Raw genomic sequence first — 11,744 nt, forward strand, 5'->3', positions numbered from 1 at the left:
GAAGTTCTAACACGCAAACTAGGCTCTTAGAAATGTACTTACTTATGGTTTTACTTAGGTACTTGAAGGCTTTTTTTATAGCTAGAGCATGGAGCTTTTAGCAGTTACTATGTAGTGTAAATTATATGAGAAACTATTTATTCTCACTTTCATATATTTTTATCTACTTATATTTTTACTTCATACAATTCTACAATATAATATAATCTTATACCTAAAATATAAATAGAACACATAAGAACTTCTAAATATATGGGGATATCTATGAATTGTTATTAATACCTATATAAAAATAAATAAATAGACAGAATATTTTTTTTTACATCTTGGGTTACATTATTAAAATTTTAGTGGGTTTCCCTAATTTTTCTAGTAGGTATATATTAAATATAGCCTGAATTACTTAGGGATAATGTAGCATTCAAACGGTGAATAAGTCTATGAAATCAGTCCAATGGTTTTTTAGTTAATTGTTACAAACATACAAAAATACTAGATGAACAATAAATAAAATTGAAGTTAAAAACTAGGACAAAACAGTAAAACCTATGTAAAATTGTCACACCTAATTTATCAGTTGTTTACTAAGACTTGAATTCGTTTTGCCAACCTAATAGTTATAAAGAGTAAAAGGTCATTGTCATCTGGAAAGGAAATAGAACCAAAAAGTTAGCAATTAAGAATCAGGCGATAGTTCGCTGCACTTGCACATAAAACTTAACTTGTGTGCACAATCAAGCCTTTAAGTGGGCGAACTATAACTAATAACTCACTCTCGCTCCCTTCAAGAAATAACAACGCAAATTGCAATGCAATCACATGCGCCGGCGCAGTTAATTCAGCGACATTTAAAACAGTCTTTACTATATATAGAGATCTTCGCAGCGGGTGCATTAAAAATTCAATCGCTTAATACTGACAGTAGAGTTGATATTAGACTGATATAGAGAGTGTCTTATGTCTTATTTATACTTGTTTACTAAACAGATTTATAAGACAGTAGACGATGTGCTGAATATTGTTTTCGGTCTTGGCAGTAGTGTTTAATGTCTTTGTTTCAATATGATTCTGCAGTGACGTTATGGTACCAATGTAACTTGACCAATCTCACCATTTCAAGTTACGATTGCAACTCTTGAAGACAGCAAGTATCTACTTACGTCAATTGCGAGTGTTTATATATACCCAAGTTAAATATGTCTTCTTGGTACGGATAGATAGATCTACTTAAAAATTGAATTAGGAATTTCTCCTGTTTAGGATTTGTAAGTCCTGAATAGTATCGAAGTAGGTAGTTATTTCTTATTGTTATTTATTACAATACAAAGATAATGATCGGCTAAACATAATTTATTTATGTTTCTTCTTTTCAAAATGTTATATTAAGTTGCTTTATTTGTAGGTACTCAGATAGATACATATAAATTGTTTACGGTATAGTTCTGTACGTATAAGTTTATGTAATTATGCACTTACTTGAATATCTAATAAATGTTTATTAAATGAAATTGCCGATCAGTAAAGATAAGACATCAAACGTAAATATCCATCAAAATGTACCCTAGGTAATAATCTCAGTTGAGAATCAAGAAAATGAGGTTGTAAAACCGGTCATATTCAAAGCTAAAGTGTTAAGTGATTAACGATTAAATAATAAGCCACCGCACACTCGTAAAACAAAGATTAACATACAGTTACGGCTGTAAATAGCCTATAACTTTGATTTTTACGACTAAATAATCGTAAAGGAACCCACGCTATGCGACCGAGTTGAAACGTGGCTTGAAATCTCTGTTGAACACGAGCGAGGGTGTATCTTAAATTCGGACGTGTTTTGATCACGGACAATGCAAACGGCAGGCCCATTTTGATGCACTTTTATTTTACGACGCACTCGTTACATAAAACGCGAAACGTCTCAACAACAGTTACGACCACATTAGAGAGAAAGAGATACAAATATATTCCTGAATGTCTACTAGGTACTGACGTTTTCTTTTCTTTGCGTTTTCTTTTGTTTGTTTTTTCTCACAGTTGACTCTTTAGAATCAAAAATTTCTATGCCTTTAGTTTAATGTAGGTATAAAGGTAGCTAACTTCACAGGTATTTATGTAGGTATATTAAGATTTTTAAATTATTACTGTAAAAACAAATCTGATTTGCATAATGATATCTACCTAAGTGCACAGGTAGGTACCTATATTAATTAACAACACTTACCGGGTTAAAGATAAAAGCGATCTGACGATTCATTCTTTACACGATATAGTTCAGTATAAATAATATCTTTCTATGTTATACAATGTACCTAAGTATCCTGGTTACAGGAATTATCTCGTAAAAAAACATTTGCAACTAATAAAATGAGCGACACACGAAAAATGAGCGATACAATACCTATAGCATCAAATGAACTTAACCACTTAGTTTCTAGTGTCCGGCCTACGCACAGTGCGCCATAACGCGGTTTCCCTTGGCCAAAATTCCAAGTAATTAAACAACTGAAATTTTAACAGTATCCAGTATAAATTTAATAAGGATGGGCTATTAAGAGCTTAATGGACTGAATGTTTGGTTTGGCCAAAAACCAAAATGAGGTCTGTGGAACTGCGCGCTACGTAAGTTTCGGTCGTAACGCGGTGGCAGCTTGTACCGTATAAACTTGTCTATAAAGCATTTTAATATAGATGTGTATCTAGTTGGTTATACTTAGGTATACCTATAGTTACGGATTCGCCAGTTGTTACGCGTAAAAAAGGGAGTACATAGATTTAATGCTCATTAAGTATGCTCATTAAGTATTGTTTTTGATAACATGGTATTAAAGCAGCTAATTTATTTTACAAAAACAGTGGGTTGAGTATAATTAATACTTGAATGTATACTAATAAATATATACCTACATAAGCATCTATCTATGTAGTTATGTGTACCTATGTGAAGTTATATATAATGTTTTACTATTTATCTATATTATATAGCTATAAAAATATGTAATAAGTTACCTTCAGACACAAAAATTTATAACGTATAAAGAAGTTTAAACGAGAGTTAAAGGTATTTCTACTTACATGTTTATACTCTATTGATTAACTATTATAAGCGCTTAGTTACTTATATGAATAATAGCTTTTCACAATAAGCTTATTTTATGTCATAATTTGTATTAATTTTAATACAATGTATCTACGTACCTATACGTATTGTTAATCAAATTAATAAATACCTAGATAAGTACTACCAAGCCACATAACGCATTTTAGGAAAACGGCCGAAAGAAAATTAATCTTAATCTTGACATAATTTTTTTTTTTACTTAACATAAAGACATATAGTGCTAAATATCTAGACAATAAATTCATAAAAATATGTTTTAAAAAAATCTGCTAACTACATTCTACTCTATATAGATAGATAGATAGGTGTATACCTACAATCAATAAAGTAAAAATATTCAACGTCAATAATAAAATTCCACCTATTAAAGTAATAACCGAAATCATACTTTGTTCAATTTACCTACAACAAGAAAGGAAATAATCAAAATATTACAATCACCTAGATTTTAATTGAACAACGGAACAGAGATTCTCAGTGAGTGCTGAGTAAACGTCGTGAATCGCCCAATAATAATGAAAGTGATGGCAGTGACGCCGTCGGTGTATGAAGCGGCAGTTTCGGCTACATAAACAGCCCGTATACTCCAATAACCATGTTAGAAAAGCACCTATTGTGATCCTTATCCCAATGCAGTAAGTTTCATATTTGTATCTAATGCGTATCAGCGTATACTGATTAACTCGTATAGATCTCCCCTCTCCCTACCACGGGTGGGGCACATCGCGGCCGGTTCACACACAATCAAAATGGCCGACTTTTGTGATGTCAACTATTATACAGATTTCACTAGGTCACTGATTCAGTTTAAGTGTATTTATAAAATTCTGTGTTAATATGTGTAGTATTTACATTGTACATAATTAGATAAATAAAATATATATCTGTATATAATACGATCAAAAATTTTACTTTCAAACTATTCACATATCTACATAGAGATAGGTGTTGGTAATGAAAGTACTCCTAAGTTTTTTTAATAGATAATGTTTGACGTTCGTCTGTCTGTAAATCAATATTTTAAATAAGTAAATATATTTTTAGATATAGGTATACCTATCTAAATGTATGTTTATTTACATTACATCGCAGTCAAACACATTATGTTGCGTTAGCAACTTTGTGAACTCTATCTAGCTATGCAAATCCACAAAATAGGTATAACATTTGTGTTGTGCACGCTAATCTCTACAGATTAGCGTGCACAAATGCACAGATAAACAATTGGGTAATGCATATACTATATATGTACCTACATTACTACTTTTGTTATTAACCTGTCCATGTATAATCATACCTACTTACCTATTTTATACGTCACATAAAATGGGGTGTATGATATAGCATTTAATTTAGGAATAAATATATATCTATTTATTATAGCACAAATAGATTTCATCTTTACATATTTACTTATTTAGTTAAGTGCATCTACTTATGAAGAAAAATGCGTGAAAATAATATCTTATAGTGACTACGGCATGTAAGCCTAGCACATTTACTGCGGGGGTGGTTGGATATTTTCAGTCGTCGCCGAGCGGCGCCGTCAACTGCGATGTTTCTTTTTTCTTCTGTGTTCACTTTAGTTAGGTAACTCTATCGACTCTACAGTACCTATATCATCGTATAATTAATTTTACAAGACTTATCTATGATTTTTTACAGAAATCTCGACTAGACTTTGAACTTGACTGGTAAATAAGTAGGTATTATAACATATATGTATATTAATAGTATATTTCTATGTGATCATATCTGACGACCTTTTTAATTTAAGTAAAACCATATGCAGCAGCAAGTACCATGTACGTATATGTATATTAGATACCTAGGGAGATTTTGTTAGGTAGGTAGGAACGTTACTAACGTACCTACCTAAGAAAATCTCTCTTTAAATAATGACAAAGAATTTAAAAAATGATGAGTAACAACATATGAAAGAAATTGCAACATTTTAACATAATAATTTTATTAGGCATATCACAAAATATTAGCTTGCAGTACATATAAACCTGCTGCTAATTTAAAACAGGGAATAACTGTGAATAATAACTAAAATTTAATAAGAAATAACTTACATTTGTTATAAATCTAGCAATTTTTTGCTGTACCTAATTAGTATTGTGGGTTAATAATTTACAAAGTTTCCACAAACTATATTCGTAGGTAGGAAGATGAATATGAGCAGAATTAATTTAGCATTAACACAGAAATTATCAATTTACTATTTAAACAATAAATATGACAATTATGGTCAACTTCACGCCTACGTACTTACTAATATTTGGTAAATATCGATTACATAATAATCGACATACTAACATGATATCGATATACTCGATAAAACAATCACGTAATGATTGGCTTCAGAGCGCTCTAGTGTGAAAACAAACAATGCTGCGCAGGAGTTGAATGCTAAACTACAGCGGCGCCGGCGCACGTGCCGTCTCGATATCCGTCGAAATATTTATTTTTATTTACGATTTTGTCCGGGACGCGCCAACGCAGCACCATCGGGCGACGACATATGAACACCGCTATATGACTTTGAAAAAAATAAACCTAATTTACGTCAATGTCGTCGTTATTTGCTGACAAATTATCGCGCGGGCATATCTATACTTTGTGATATCTAGTAAATTGTTGTAAATTATTTTCGTTATGAGTTCATTGGCCTTCCGAATATAAGTTACAATGCGCGTGCGCAGGCTATCGACACAATTCGAAGCATTTATTTACCTATTATTTGAATACCTAATATACCTAATGTGGTTCACCTATTCATAATGTGTAATAAAATTATGACTGATCTCAGTCTGTTACCTAATAGTTTTTCCCATACCTATATCTTTCTTGCCTATATTAGGCAATTCTCAGTAGTTTATCAATATAATAGAACCCACGGCAATTATTGTTAGAATTTTAACCGTTTTGCTGTATTTTTGAGACTGACAATCTTAGATATTGATTTACCGATTTGGGTGCTCTTTCGACTAATATATTGTGGTAAGCTTTACTAAAAATGTTTTGTTTGTTGTATTCCAATCGGTTTATAAAACAAATACAGTTATATGAGTACGAAGTTGCGTTCGCAGCAAGTTAACCTGTAATCAGCTGAATATATAAGACATACCTATAGAAAACAGACAGATAGCTGTGTGTTTGTTTTTCCAGGAATCACGCAGTCAGTTCTCAGTGTCTCTAATCAGCTGCATTCATTGCATCCATTAATCATAAGGTCAGGTTGTAGACAAAGCGACAAATCATTATTTAATCGTGTACAAGTTGTCCATTATTTATGCGATGTACTACCGTCGGAATCATTAACGTGTGTACAGTGACACATATAAATCATTGTAATAATTGCATCTTCTAGTTATATTTACTAAGTGAACTCATGTGTAAAAATTATTGTCATTTAAATAAAGTGACAATACCTTATCATATTAATAGAGACCTTAGGTTATTATCTGTAAAAATATTATACCTACCTACTTATTGCTGTCCTTCGTGGTGCTGTGAAAGACTATTTTTTCATTGAGTGAGTTTGATATTTGCGATCCTTGTTTCACCGATTTTAGAAAAAAAATTTCATCATATCATCAAAGATAATAAATAATGTATGTGATATAACAAATATAAGTATGAAAAACTTATAGATATTTAAAAGTAGTATTCGTAAGTATGTACTTAATGTAATTTTTATCAGTTGGACCACCTAGGTAACTACTCCATTATAAATTTTAAAAAAATCTAATTTAGAATAATAACATTTACTGTAGTAGGTATAAGTGGCCCGCCCAAATTTTACTCGGATGCTTATAACTTAACAACATTTATAGGTACCTATATAGGCAGGTATATATATCTAATACATACTGGCACAGTCTCTCCTTATATCTCTCTAGAATTAAAGTAGATAAGGTAAGGTAATCCATATCTGAGTTATGGATTACTATAACTCAGGTATGGTTTACCTTACCTTATCTACTTTATTCCTTTAAAATAGTGATAGATTTTCTAATGGGTGCTGTGGATACGAAGTTTACTATTCTCATAACAAATCTACTGTCTCTATCTCTTTATGAATTAGTATAAATATGAATTTGGTACCTATTAGAATTAACTAGGTTTATATAGACTTTTCTGTCTATCTAAGGTACTTAACATGCTAGTCAAAACACATCGTGAATGCCGTGAAAATGGATACAATGCTAATTAACTAACGACTTTGTACAACGCTAAAGCAACCCGACACGATTATGTGACTCGTGCGACTCCGTGGGAATACAATAATTTATCGCATTTCTTTAACACAATGAAAAGGAAAAGCATTAATGAATAGAAGAAGATAAATTACCTCTATTTAACATGTAAACGATTTTTCAATTTCGGATTCGGTCAGTTTCACCTTTTAATGCATATCCGTCAAGGTAACGATTACTTGCTGCGTGGTACTTTTGTTTAAGTCTGCAGTTTTATCCAATCAATATTTGCTTCCCGACTACATGTCATCATATTATATGCTCCATTCATCAATAAACGTTCGAAGTTTTTATACTTAGGTCGTGCCTTGAGACAAAACATGTACTAACATGTAGATACAGCTGACCAATCAATGGAGGATTACAGAAAAAAAAGTCCCGACACTAGACGACCATTCTGACTGAAGAATCCGTTTCTAAGGATGATTTGACTGTAGCACTACCTCAGAATAAAAACATAATATTGCCATGATATTCTCCAGTCTCAAAGGGAAGTGGAACTTGAAGATGTAGATTTTCCTTAAGTCTTTATCTTAGATATTTTATCTTACCTACAACTTTCACTTCAATATATGTAATAGCTTTTGTATTGGCTTCTGCATATTTCTGGCAATTTTACTCCATCCATGATGGATATATAATCTCTAAATGTTCAATTATTTCATACTGAAGTCGTAAGTGTTAACAGCATTTCCATCTGCCTTACTTACAAAAATCATAAGTAGGTAACGAAATACTGATATTTGTTTAATGAATTAAGATGCATCATATTGGAGTCTAAATGTGTAAAGTAGATATATAGGTACGCATATTAGATACTTGCCTTCCAACATCGGTATTTTGTAGGTACATTACAATATAAAACCCCCTGATGATTGAAGCTATTCTAGTAATTTATTTAATGTTTAAAACGAAAACAGAGTAAACATATAAGAACACGCAAACAGAAAAATAATGTGTTTTATGTCTTCACCCCATATCTAACCTACACACCTCCACATAATTTAATTTTAGAAGGAATTCCGTTACCCAAACTCGAAGTAACCTTTAGATGCTGACGAAATATTAATAGAAACGAATATTTATTTCGGCTACAACTTACCGAGGTGGAAAGCGTCCAGAATTGTAGGAGCTTTCTAAACTTTGAAATTTTATATCCACTTGTAACAACGTCAGGAGGTCACGTTACGGTGGCTCCAAATAGGTATGCGTGGTAAAATTAGCGTTTCGCCGTCGGTAGGGAACCATTGCACGTGATTCCGAATTTAAATTGTCCAATCAATTTTTAATTTGGTTGCAGTACTTAGGTACCTTCGGCTGGTTCATTGGGATTCGCTTAGATTTCACTGGCAGTTTCACTAAAGATATTGCCAAGTTAAAATAAGCTCCGACTTTGTAGGTATCTAGACTTACGGACATAACTTATTATTATTATATTCTCTTTGAAACTACTACTTATGCAGATACCTTTTTCATTTAGGCAGATTATACACGTTACTAAAGATATGAACTTATCTACATAGGTATATAATTCAATATATTTATATGCACATATGTGTCCGCTATAATAAATAATATCTACCTACTTCATTTTTGGTTTTTTTTTTAAGTTTCATCCGTCATTTGTTATTTAAGAAAATCAAGCATAAGTTATAACAAATAAGCATAAGAATATTATATCTAACATATAAACATTTTCATTATAACAGCTGATACGTATGTACCTATTCCTTGTCTTAGAACAATATTTAACTGATAACTATATATCCACATAATGCAATAAAACGATATCAATTAAAATTTTTGAAATACAAAAAATATAGTTTTTATAATTTCAACATAGTCTCATATGTATATACCGAGTCTTATTTAAAAGACATTAGCACACCACAAAAGGTAACAAATATTTACCTAAGTTCTTATAAATATAATTATTTTATCTGTTATTTTAGACCTCATTAATATATCACGTGTAATAATACTGTTACATAATTAACGTAAGAAAATGAATCTCGGTGTAGACTTTATTTAGAGCGTTGCAATCGCTTACTTAGGTCATAACTAAAATCTACTTAACATTTAAATTAAATAATTACCTACATCATTGCAAACCCTTGAATATCATAAAAATAAGCATCTACCTAATATTACAAGCTTACCTACCAGCTCAGTTGTATTAATGTTAATATATCTAGAGTACCTACTTAGGTGTTTAAACAATATATTTAATATGTTGTGAATGCTATAGGTAGGTATACAACTAGATGACTAATAAATAGAATGTCAGTCTATAAAAAGTTGTATACCTTTATTCTTTATTAAGGGAAGACAGAAATGGATACCTATATATGGTCTAACATGAGACTCTACCATAAATGTAAATACTTTTTTATAATATGATACATACTTATCTATGCAATAGGTACTAGGTTAATGCGTAATTAAGCTATTTGCCTAATTTATTCTAGTGTATAAAACATAAATTTTATAGTTAGGTAGGTAGGTAGGGATACTATAATGTTGGGAATATAACAACTATTTAAAAAAAACATAGATAAAAGTTGGGTGTTGCACTACGGTTAAGTATAACCTAAGAACACCTAAAATTAACTGGAGAGCCCTACGCATATTTTTGATACCTATGAAAAAGTTAAACCATTAAACAATAAGTTCTAAGAGATCTTTGCTTATAGGCTAATTATTAGTTTACGGAAGAAATTATGAACACAGCGTAAATTTAATAACTTCAATTTCTATTAAAATCGTATTGTAGAATAATATTTTTTTTCCAACGTTTACTAAACAATTCTTTGTGAGCTTTATTTTTAAATATCAACTCTACATTCAGCCATTCCCACTTACTTAATGTTATTGCCGTAAGAGTGAAAGAGACAGACGGCTATCTAGCGATCTGTTTTATAGCTACAAAGCGTCGTAGATGGCTGTAATGGCGGACGTTTACAAACACAGAGCTTTATTTGAATTATTTAATGGTTGTTTGAACAAATCACTTGATGTAGCTTAGTTCTATCACATCACACACATATTTTTATTCACTATTTGCACTATTTTAATAAAAATTACATGATATTGAGTTTTAAATTGGTTAAAGAATCGCATTCATCGTTCGTTACACGACGCATCGGTCGCCATATCCAAATTTCAATATTCAGGGACGCACTCTGTTATCAATTATAACATTATTTTATTTACATTTTTATATTTTATAATTATAAAATTGTGATGCATTGCAGTAGTAGTAACAATGACATATAATATATACTCTAATTTTTTACAGATTGGAGAGCCATTGACTGACGTGAGACCAAGATACAATTAGGTATGGGACTTATTTACAGTACAGTATTTTAGTTTTTAATATATTAATATACATAGTTACGCATGGGTACTTATGGGTACCCAAAGCTCATTGCACTAAATATCTATATATGTATTAATTAGTACTTAATTTTATAATATATATATATATCAATCTATTATTTATGTATACCTACATATTTTTATTGCAATGTGTTTTTAGTTTTAATGCAAATATTCAAAATTCAAATTCCCTTGTAAGGTAATCCTTTTATAGAGTTCTTATGTTTCCAGGCACTAAAATTATAACTATATGATACTGTTATAATAATGAGTATGATCAAGATCTTTAAATTCTACATAACTTCTTACAATAAAAATGACAAAAATAGGTCCTGACATCCTACTAAAAAAATTAATTGTTATATCTTTCATATTTGCTTACCTACATTTATTTTATTTACAATTAATTTAATACTTAGATTTAATCACAATCATGTAAATATTTTTATAACTGGATACGGAATGAATGTTTATGATTACTATGTAGGTATGTACACTATATGAATGTAAATTATTAAGTTTATGTCTTCTGATGGATTACAGCGTATTCTTCACATCCCGTCACTTCCATTGGAGCAAGAGATGGATAATTTCAAAATAATACATATAGCTATTGATCTAAACCTAAACAATAGTTTATATGTACTTAGTTAAAGACCATCGTATTTATTGGTATAATTAAAATGCAATTGTTTAGTTTCAAATAGTTTAGACTATGATACTAAGAAGATACTTTACCTGTATAATTTAAATATTTTGCATAAAATTTTATAGTTATAAACAGAAACAAACTTATGTGCAGCAAATTGATAAAGTTAACAAAATAACAACATTTTTACTTTTTATTTTTCTTTAATGTCAGTGGGACACTTACTTATATTAAATTCCACCTTAAATTAGTAAAGATATGAAAACTAACTGCGTCCCTGGGCATGCACGCTCCGCCCATTACAGGCAACAAAAGTTGGCGGCGTTCCTTC

Source organism: Achroia grisella, unplaced genomic scaffold (assembly GCF_030625045.1).
Source record: "Achroia grisella isolate CSIRO2021 unplaced genomic scaffold, CSIRO_AGI_Agris_v1 utg544, whole genome shotgun sequence".
NCBI classification, from domain to species: Eukaryota; Metazoa; Arthropoda; class Insecta; order Lepidoptera; family Pyralidae; genus Achroia; species Achroia grisella.